This window comes from Triticum dicoccoides, chromosome 4A, assembly GCF_002162155.2.
Source record: "Triticum dicoccoides isolate Atlit2015 ecotype Zavitan chromosome 4A, WEW_v2.0, whole genome shotgun sequence".
NCBI lineage: Eukaryota > Viridiplantae > Streptophyta > Magnoliopsida > Poales > Poaceae > Triticum > Triticum dicoccoides.
The window spans coordinates 234,012,530-234,021,522 of record NC_041386.1 but is presented as its reverse complement, the minus strand read 5'-3'; positions in this window follow the sequence as shown (position 1 = coordinate 234,021,522).

Here is an 8,993-nt window from a genome sequence, read left to right as displayed (position 1 = left end):
CCCACTCCGATGGGTTCTACATAGACCTTGACGTCGACGAGTGACTAGCCACCCAGGTGGTGATCCTGGCCATGGAGGGCTTTATGTAGATAGACAGGCTTCGAGAAGCCTTCTTTCTTTCTAGAGTCTATACTCAGACTAGATGCTTCCGCATGTGCTTGTATGTTTGTATGACTTGAGTGTCGGGTCATGTGACCCCTATCTGTATGAACATGTTATGTATGGCTCTCTGGAGCCTTTAGATAAAGTACTTGAGTTGTAGAGTTTTGTTGTGATGCCATGTTGTATGTACTCATATCGGGCATATTGTGTGTATGATTGAAATGCTTGGTATGAGTGGGATCCGACAATCTAGTTGTTTATCCTTGGCAGCCTTTCTTATGGGGAAATGTAGTCTAGTGTTCCTCGAGCCATAGTAGTCCGCTACAGCCCGGTTCACCGGAGTCCTGCTAGCCAAGCACTACTATTCAGGACACTTGACTGGCCGGCATGTGTTTCACTTTGTCCCTATGTCTGTCCCTTCGGGGAAATGTCACACGGTGACTTCCGGCGTCCTGCCTAGCCTGCTACAGCCCGGGGTTCCCCGGAGTCCTGTCAGCCCAGTGCTACAGCCCGAAATCACTCGTTGATGACCGACATGTTCGATGTGATTCATGTATGCCTGTCTCCATAGGTCTGTGCCGCTTTGGGTTCACGACTAGCCATGTCGGCCTGGGTTCTCTGTCATATGGATGCTAGCGACACTATCATATACGTGAGCCAAAAGGCGCAAACGGTCCCGTGCCATGGTAAGGCGACACCCGTGGGATACCGTGCGTGAGGCCGCAAAGTGATATGAGGTGTTACCGGCTAGATCGATGTGACTTGGAATCAGGGTCCTGACACACGAACCAATATAAATCTTGTATCTTTGTCTTGTGAGTTCGTGTAGTTTGTCCGCGAGATCTTAGAGAGCTAGGGCGTGGATCGATAGGGAGAAAACCTTCGCATGCACCCCAACATTCGAAACCTTGACAGTTTTGCCGGAACCCATGATCTGACATTTGGCGCGCCAGGTAGGGGGGCGCCGAAGCTTCCTTTCGTTGCCCCGCGCCCCGTTGCCTCGTCGTCTCCATGGCAAACGCGCGCCGCGCTCGCGCTGAGCGCCGGGCTGCCCTCGCCGCCCACGTCGCTCAGACGGCTCCCGTCGGCGGGCCACCTCATCATTCCCCGTCGCCTGCCGCCAACGCCGCCACCGGCCCGGCGAGGAATGAGCAGCAAGCATCCTCGCTGCACCCCTCAGTGTAGCGGGACGGCCGCACCGCTACTCCATCGTTGACCCCGGCCGGTTCTTCTTCCCATGCACGTCGCTCTCCCATGGACGCACGGGCCGCGCTCCTCATGGCGCACGAGCTCCTGCTCTACCGCCCGGTCGACGAGCTCTACAAGGACTGGCTCGACCGCATCGCCGAGCTTGTCCATGTCGCATGGGGCTCCCATGCGCCGTCCCTCTCTCCGCCTCGCCTTCCGCCAGCTACGGGCGACGTAGCTCACGGAGCGCCTCCACCACCTCTGCCCCAAGACGGTGCCCTGGTCCCAAGACACGTGGCTCCACGACACGACCCGCTGCGTCCCGCGCCTGCGCGTGAAGAAAGAAGCTGTCAAGAAGTCCCTCGACCGCAACAAAACGCTCTGCCGCTCCTCGCGCCACCGCACCAGGACCGGCTGCTACAGCAAGACCGTGCGCCACATGTAGCGGCAGGGCACAGACCCCATCAAGACCAAGCTCCACCCCCAAGGCGGTCCCTGGTGACCATAGCCGGCTGCCTTGCTTTCACCCCTGAGCTGTGTAGCATCACCTGGCCGGGCAAGTTCAAGCCGGATCGGCCTCCTCGCTACGACGGCACCCCCGACCCCGTGGAGTTCTTGCAGCTCTACAAGCTGAGCATCGAAGCGGCCAACGGCGACGAGAAAGTCATGGCGAATTGGTTTCCCATGGCTCTCAAGGAGGGTGCCCACTCCTGGCTCCTGAACCTGCCTCCAGGCTCAATTTCCTCCTGGGATGAAATGCGCAACCGCTTCATCGCCAACTTCCAGGGCACTCGCGACTGCTCCCCCCCCCCCCGGTCGCAGGCGACCTGCGCCGTATCGAGCAACAACCAGGAGAGACCCTGCAGAAGTACATTCAGCGCTTCAACAACGCATGGATCAAGATCCCCAAGGTGACCGACGAGGCCATCATCTCAACATTCTCTGACGGTGTCCACGACGTCAAGATGAAGGAAGAGCTCGCCATCCATGAAGAGCTGTGCACGACCCTGGAGCTATTCAACATCACGACCAAGTGTGCTAGAGCTGAGGAGGGGCGCCTCACCCTCCTCAAGCTCCCTGATGTGGACCTAGAGGAGAAGAAGACCAAGCCCAAGGATGTGAAGCGCAAGGGAGCAGCCATGCTCGAAGCGGAACCAGACATCAAGCATGGCAGAGACCAACCAGAGTCATCCAAGAGCAGCCGTCCATTCAGCGCCTTCCACAACCTGAACACCCACAGCACCAGCCACTGTCAAGAGCTCAAAGCCATTCACGAAGGACGCTTCGGTCGACGCCCCGAGCGCGGCGACCGGGGCTATGGCCGAGGAGGAGGACGTGGTGGCGGACACTGGGACGACCGTGGCCCACGCCAGGAGTGGCGCGACCGGCCTCATGAGGACCGCTGGCAAGATCAGCCTCGCGAGGGAGCCTGGAGGTATCAACCTCGTGAGGATCGTCCTCAAGGCAACACCGGACTCCCTCCGCTGCCACCACCGCCAAGAAGGAATGACGTACACCATCAAGACGAGGGGGCTGGGGGCTTCCAGGAACCGCGTGCTATCGCTTTCATCTTGGGCGGAGCCCAGGCCCCAGCCTCACAGCGTATCTTCAAGTAGTTTGCTCACGAAGTGAATGCAGCCCTCCCCAAGCTCGGAGCCACACGCCCGCTCAAATGGTCCCAATGCCCCATCACGTTCAACTCGATAGACCGGCTCAAGTGCGCACCTACCAATGGTGCTCTCCCGATGCTTTGCTCCCCAGTCAATAGCAACGTGCAAGTTACCAAGACCCTCATCGACGGCGGCGCAGGGCTCAACGTCATGTCCGTCGACACGTTCCACAGCCTCCAAGTGCCATATGACCAGCTTCAGCCCACCATGCCCTTCTCAGGAGTGACCGACAGTTCCACCACGCCGATAGGGTAGGTCCGCCTCCCTGTCACCTTCGGGAACGTAAGAACTACCGCACCGAGCTCATTGACTTTGACGTCACGCACATCCGCCTGCCGTCACTAGTGCAGGACCGGGCAATAGCACCGGTTCGTAAGGCCCTTTAGTGCCGGTTCCATAACCGGCACTAAAGTGTGGGCACTAAAGGCCCCCTCCCCTTAGTACCGGTTCAGCACGAACCGGTGCTAAAGGGCAACCACGTGGCACGAGCCAGCTCCGGGGGCCGGGAGCCCTTTAGTACCGGTTGGTAACACCAACCGGTACTAAAATATTTGGTTTTTTTGGTTTTATGATTTTTTTCATTTAATTTTGTGTTTTCCATTTTAATTCTTTTTCGTTTGCTGGTATTTTACGATACTACACATTGTACATGTTATGCATACATATATATATAAATAGAATTTCTAGTAGAACCAATCATATATATATCATCAATGTCTCACAAACCACCATATTAATTCACACATACACACATGTATAGCTATATACAATTTCTCCTACATATGCATGTTGCCTTCGGAGCCAGTGGCATTAGCCTAATTGGTGCCTTCGGAGCACGATGACAATTGGAAGTGGTTCATGACCTGGTCGATGGGGGCGGTAGTGGGTAATAGTATTCTCCCTTCGGATTTATGACCTGGTCGAGCAAAAATCCCGCTATTTCCTCTTGAAGTGCTTCTACGCGCTCCGTTTCTAGGAGCTTGTCCCGCACCTCTGTGAACTGTTAAGAAGGAGATCAATATGCATGTGTATTAGTTCTGTGACTAGATATCGATAATGGTGTAAAAATTGTGAATAGTGTTTTGACAAGCGTACCCATTCCTGTCTTTGAGATGTGCTCCTTTCGGACGCCATCATGCGAATGTTCTCGCAAACGCAGAATGCACACAGATCAGTCCCCTGCGCCTGCTTCAGGGCCTTTATTACGAGAATGGAATTTAATTTGATCAGATAATAATTAATCAAGCATGATAATTAAAGAGATGGTAGCTAGCTAGCTAGCTAGTACTACTTAATTACTTACCTTGGGTCGAAACCATTTCAGCTGTCGTTTCCATTCGCCTTCCGTGACGCTGATGAACCTTGCCCAAGCCCTGCCCGCCAACAAAGAAAATGAATAAAGGGGTTATTAAATAGTTCATATCATGAAATGACGAACTAAATAGGCCGAGATATATAGTTAATAATGATTGAAATTACCTGTTGACTATCCCAAACAAGATGTTATAGTCACTATTTGCTTTGAGTAGTGAGTCCAGCATTTCAATTGTTCCGGCATCAACTTTAATGATACACAAGATCCAGTGAAATCTACATGCACACACGTTTGCATGTCTTAATTAAGCGGGCATATGTAAGCAAAAACATGTAGCTAGCTAGTAGGCAAAAACAGAGAATTTGTAGTACAAGAAAGTGTGACTCACTGGAAGTTGTAAGGAAGTAGTATATCTTCATTGTATTTGAGGCGCTTCAAGAACTCTAGCATGCTGTCCTCTACCTACTTTTCATGATGCTTGTTTATTTTCCATGTGTATTCATTAACGGTGTTTGGGTCAATGAACCCAATGCCATAGTGTCCACCTTTTCTCATTTCATACATCTTCATCCTGCATAATACCACAGAAAAGAATATAGTGAGGATAATTACAGGTAATGATTGATCAAAAGGATCACTACAGCTAGCTTGAGACTTAAATTACAAAAAGAAATCACTTACAGACAATAGCAACTGACGATAGATTTGTCGAGTGCGTCTTGATTGTATAACTGAAACAATTCAGAATACTCAATGGTCACAGGTTTCTGATGGTAGTAATGATCCTTCTTGACTTGCACCATGAGGGACTCTCGATCGGATCTCTTGGTAATGTCCATGTACCATTGATGCAATTCATACATTCTCGTTGGGAGCTTCTTGACCTCTTTTGGCTTGACCAAAGGTTGGCCCCGGGCATATTTCCATTTTATTTCCTCCTCTGTAAGCACAGGCATGTCCTCGATCTCGAGGAGTTGTCCAACAGTGATGTTGAGAGTTTCAACCTGCATTATATGCTCCTGGGTTATTACCACGTCGCCCACCTCGGGAACGTAAACTGTTTGCCCACAATAATATTGGGCGCGCGTACTATCACGTGTTGTTGGCGGCACAACAAACAGGGGGATCGATTGCGCCGCCTGTTCTCCCAGCTGGGCAACGGTTTTCCCACATTTTTTGACAGCTGCTTGTTGTTTGCTCGAGCTCGAGCTCGCCTCCTTCTGTACATGTTGTCGATGTAACTTCCTGATGTGGCGCTCATAGTCTGTGTCAACTGGCTTAGGAGCTGGTGGTTGAGCCATACGAATGAAGTGGTCAACTACTTCCACAGGCACTTTCTCCCTTGGCGGCGGTCGCGGTTTCGGTCCAAAATGGGCGTCGACTTCTGCCCGCACTATGGCATTGGTTTGCTCCTCGGTCCTGTCATAAGCCCTCTCAAGAAGAGGAGTAGTGAGGTTTGGACCATATTTATATCGCTTGCCTCCGCCTGTACTTCATGTACTATGACCTCGACTCGTACCACTACGCACCATAGCTGCGGGGTGTCTCTTCTGCAATTGCTGAGGCGGCGGAGACGGCTGACGGGGCTGAGTTGGACGAGGAGGAGTGGCCTGAAGATGTGCCGGACTTGGAGGAGGAGTGGCCTGAGGTTGTGCCGGACTTGGAGGAGGAGTGGACATCTGACGCTGTGTCGGACTTGGAGGAGGAGTGGCCTGACACTTTGCTGGACTTGGAGGAGGAGGAGTGGCCTCACGCGTTGGTGGACTTGGAGGAGCGGGAGTCTGCTGACACGGTGGCGGACTTCGATGAGGAGTCGGGTGACGCGGTGTCGGTGGCCTTTGAAAGATGATGCAATCCTTTCTCCATAGGATGATACGATGTTTGGCATCTCCGAGTGTGTGCTCCTCGTCACCTCCAGGAATGTCAAGCTCTAGCCCCGAGTATTGGTCCACCACCTCATGAACCACGACACGAGCATAGCCTGCTGGAATCGGGTTGCAATGGAAGGTTGCATCGGGGGAATTTGTATAAGCAACGCCGTCCACCACCTTCAAGGATATGTTCTTAATTTTGAAGTGTAGCTCGCAGTTAGTGTTCTCCGCGATGTCATCCACGGGGTATCTATCCAGCATTGCATCAAACGGGGCGGAACCCACACTGCTTCTTGGCATGGATGGGGCGGTGGTATCCAATGCTGGATCATTCGCTAGCTGCTGCAGCTGCTGAGACCCCCTTTGCTGGCTAAGTGAGTCGATCTGCTCCAGCTTCCGCTGGAATTTGACTACCAAGTCCACGTGCGCTGATTCTAGGCCTTGAAGGCGTTCATAGTCCAGCTTCCTCTTCTCCTCCTCCATCTTCCTCTGCTTCTCCTCCGCAATCTTCCTTCTCACACGGGTTCTGTAGTCGGCGTTCCAGTCCGAAAACCCCTCATACCACGGAATAGCACCCTTGCCTCATGTTCTTCCCGGGTGTTCAGGATTTCCCAGGGCACACGTAAGCTCATCGTTCTCTCTGTTGGGCTAGAACACCCCCGTTCGAGCCTCTTCTATTGCAACAAGTATATTATTGTCGGCTCCGTTTAGACATGCCTTCGTCGAAACTTTGCCTGTCTTCGGGTCCAACTCCCCCCCATGCGCATAGAACCAAGTCCTGCACCTGGGGGCCAGCTCTTAGTAACCGGAGTGACACCTGCATCCTCCATCTCTTTCTCAAACTTATCCCACTTAGGCATTGCCACCGCGTAGCCACCTGGCCCTAGCTTATGGAACTTATCCTTTTTTTCGGCATTCTTCTTGTTTATTCTCGACCATTCCTTAGCTAATTCTGAATCCTTGAATTTCACGAAATCGTCCCAATGAGCACTTTGATTCTCTAGTGTTCCCTCCAATACTGGAGTCTTCCTTCCTCCCTTGATGTACTTGTCCCATTCACGATTCTTGTGGTTCTTGAATGCAACCGCCATCTTCCTAAGAGCAGCGTCCTTGACTTTATGCACATCTGCTTCTGTGAAATGATCTGGTAGGGTGAAATGTTCCATGAGAGTATCCCAAAGCAGACTTTTTTGTCTGTCGTCGACAAAAGTAAGATCTGGACGTGGCTTTGCTGGCTCTCTGCATTCTTGAAGGGAGATCGGGAGTTGGTCCTTCACAAGAACTCCGCACTGACGAACGAACTTGTCCGCAATCTTCTTAGGCGCTAATGGTTCACCATTAGGTTTGATTGCCTCGATATTATACTTTATGCCCTCCTTCAACTTTTTCTCGGGCCTCGTTTCGTCCTGTTGCCTGAAGATTTGCTCGATCCGGATGGCTGAAAGAAGAAAGATCGATTCATTAATATATCTTCAACTCATTTAAAACATGTGATGATCACCAGATGCCTGCTTATATAAATATATATACCTCTCCGGTCATGACTTCATCAATTCGGTCGTCGCGATCGAATATCATATCACCCTCTCCGGTGTTGTTTAGAAATTCGGAGCCGTCATAATCTTCTTCATTCTGATCAGCATCTGGCCCGCGTATTATATCGAACATGGTCTGTTCTCCCTCTCTGTCGGTATTGTCCGCCATAGCTTTTATTTAACTATGCCAAAAGAAATATAAAACAATTTAGTATTCAAATTACATCGTCTCGAATAATAGATATAATCTCGAATACATCGTCTCGAATAATAGATATAATCTCGAATACATCGTTTCGAATAATAGATATAATCTCGAATACATCGTCTCGAATAATATATAATATTGAATAGTACATTAGTGGCTAGGTAGCTAATTAAAGATTGAATACTACAGAAGAATCTAGGACACTCGCGGTTCCTGCGGCGCGGGAGGTGGACACCCAAAGAGAAGGAACCCTCACAGGATCATAGCTGAAGTGAGATCCCTGAAGAAACTGCCAGGTATTGGAGAACCTGCCGCCCTCTAATGCAACCATGTAGCGATGGACGTGCTCGTCCTCCTCCCTGACACGGCGACGTACCACCTCCGGTGGGGCCGGCTCCCTCCGCACCGAAACTGGCCCACGCGAATGCCACCAAATGAGATCAGGGTCGACGACGAGACCCGGGGCCGGGTTCCTCATCAAGCGGCGCGCCCCTCGAGGCAGCACCTCCCAGTGCCAGCCCGGCGGAGCCCAGTCCCGGACATGGGTCAGTCGGACATCGTCGCGGACGGGTCGACGGTGAGAATGCGGGCCGGGAATCGTCGAGAACAAATACTAGCTATATGCCCGCAAAAGTAACATTTTTTAATGATTGGATTTTGATAACTAAAATTTCTAACATTTCTATATAACACTAATTATGCTATCATTGCATATGTCAAAATTCTATATGCTATTTCATACTAATTAAGCATCTAACACTAAAAACAGAAAACACAACTTTTATACATCCATTAAAAAACTGAAAAACAACATTATATAAAAAATTTCCATACTAATTAAACACTAATTATATCCATCTAACATGCATTCGTACATATATACTAGTGAAAAAATAATAATCTAAAAAAATCTAAACTAATTAAACATACAAAATATGTATATACTAATATATACATGCATTAATTCATACATATGTACGTGTGTGTGTGTGTGTTCATCATGCTTGTGTGTTTGTGTATGGGCTCGGGGAGGGGCGGCGCCCATGGTGGCCACTGGGGGTGAGGGAGAGGGGTTAGAGGGGGAGAGCTCATAGCGGGGCGACG